Source organism: Cannabis sativa, chromosome 1 (assembly GCF_029168945.1).
Source record: "Cannabis sativa cultivar Pink pepper isolate KNU-18-1 chromosome 1, ASM2916894v1, whole genome shotgun sequence".
In the NCBI taxonomy this organism is placed as follows: domain Eukaryota; kingdom Viridiplantae; phylum Streptophyta; class Magnoliopsida; order Rosales; family Cannabaceae; genus Cannabis; species Cannabis sativa.
This window is the reverse complement of record NC_083601.1, coordinates 5,103,796-5,106,325: the sequence shown is the minus strand read 5'-3', so window position 1 is coordinate 5,106,325 and position 2,530 is coordinate 5,103,796.

The following is a 2,530-nucleotide window of genomic DNA, read 5'->3' as shown; positions in this document are numbered from 1 at the left end:
ATTATAATCATGCTGATTTTTTCGACTCAATAGAATTGGAAATGCTATCTTTATTCATTTATCGATCGAAAATGTATTTGTTACCGTAGTAACTTACATCAGAGCTAGTGATCTAATCTGATCTTTTATCTTAACATGACATAAAACAAATAAGAAACTGTACTTTAAAGCGGTCTTGCCGACCTGAGTACTTTGTTTCTGAAACCTTTACGCGTAGTCCGTCCAGAAGGCCATTCACTTAGAAGCGAATGTTCATTTAGTTCTTTAAAGTGGTCTAGCCGACCTGAGTACTTTGAAGTGGTCTAGCCGACCTGAGTACTTTGAAGTGCTCCTGCCGACCTGAGTACTTTATTGGTAGTATTTGTTGGGTTTTGTGCCCTAAATAAAACCCATTTCAAATAATCAGATTTATTAGTTAATAAAGATCAGAAATAACATTTTATGTTGCATGGTTCACATGATTTACTTCATGATTATATATATATAATGTATAAATTCTATTTAAGTCCAGAACATATGAATTTGTTAATGATTATAGTGTTGTCAGCACAGTGGAATATAATCTTGATTATATGTTTGAAAGTTTATTCCCTGATTTTCCAGTTCACTGGATTTAGACTGGCATGATATAACCAGCGATTGGTATTCTTACACCTTGGATAAGTGGTATGTCCTTTCCAGGGCATTGGCAAAGTTTACCAGTATCGGATGTATGGAGTATACATCGAAGGGACCGATATTGAATTTTGATTAGATATATTAAAATTTACCGTAATATCTATTCAATTCAATATCACCTGTTTATCCTAGATCAAATGATCTTAATCCTGATATAGTTAGGTTCGATCTTAAGAGTATTATACATGTTCTTTGATTTGTTAGTTAAGCCTACTTTTGGGTCAGGGTGATACGTGCATTTTGGGAACATGATAGTATAATTGAGTGGGAGCGCTAACATAAATATGGAGTCTATAACTTCTATAGGAATTTAGAAGTGAAACGATCATATCCTTCGAGCTTGGCTAAACTGAGATAAATGGTTGAGATCTCATTTTCATTTCGCTGAAATATCATTTATACGGAGCTAAGTGTTTTAAGGATAAAATACATTGAAGGTGTAACGGTAATTTAATCCCTATTCAATGTAGATCATCTATTAGAGGGTCATTGATCAAATTATGATTATAACAATGGATAATTAATAGCGTATATATATCGTGGAACATATAGAGCATTCTATATATCCGAGAGTGCAATTCCAAGTTCTAAGTGTAGATTCAATAAGGAATTAATAAGTTAGGGAATTTACTTGGTAAATTCGGTTCGACTTATTGGAAGCTCGGTTATATAGGCCCATGGTCCCCACACTAGTTGAGACCATACTGCTTGTAAGACTCATTGATTTGATTTTGATTAATCAATTATAATTCTAAAGTTAGACTATGTCTAGTTTATGAATTTTCACTAAGCAAGGGCAAAATTGTAAGAAAAGAGATTTTAGGTTTTATTTGTTAATTAAGAGACTTTATATGTCTAATTAATAAATATATTAAATGACAATATTATTTAATAATTAATTTTTAATTATTAAATAATTGGAATTGGCATTTAAGTGGTTGAATTTGAAAATTGGCGTTTTTGAGAAAATGAGATGCAGAAATGATAAAACAGCAAAATGCAAAAGTGATATGGCCGGCCACTCTTATAGGATTTTATCATTTATTTTTTCATTATTTTAATGTCAAATAATTCTAACCTAAACCTAGGTAGTTACCTATAAATAGATAGTGATGGCTCACATTCACACTTAACTTTGTCAGATGAAAGTTGAGCCTCCTATTCTATACATAGCCGCCACTTCCCTTCTCTTTTCCTCTTCAATTTTCGAACCTTGAGTGAATGAGTGAGTGCCCACACACATTAAGTGGTATCTCAATCATAGTGTATAAGATTGTGTAGAATCCAATCAACAAGAAGGAGAATCAGCATCAAGGAAAGAGAGAAAGAGATCCAGGTTCAGATCTTGATAATGCTTTGCTACAGAAAGGAATCAAGGGCTAGAGATCTGAACAGAAGGAGTCATTATATTCCGCTGCACCCAATGTAAGGTTTTCTTAAACTCTTATGTGTTTACTTCATTGTTTTAGAATTCATATTAGGATGTTAATGAAACATACATGGTAGTAAATCTAGATCCTGGTAAAATATTTCCAACAGTATTTCCTTAAATGTTCTCCATTCCAGTACCGTGGTACTAGAATGAGTTGCATTTTTTGTCATACTTACCCAATTTGTATGCTCCGGAGTCGAGAACTTTGACCACCTGGTATGGTCCTTCCCAGTTAGGTCCTAGTATACCTGAAGTTCTGTCTTTGGTGTTTAGGAATACCCTTCTTAGGACCATATCTCCTACAAAGAATTTCCGAGCTTTCACTTATTTGTTGAAACACCGAGCTACTTTTTGTTGATGAGCTACCAACTTTAAGTTTGTAGTTGCTCGTTTTTCTTCGATTTCATCGAGTGATTCTGC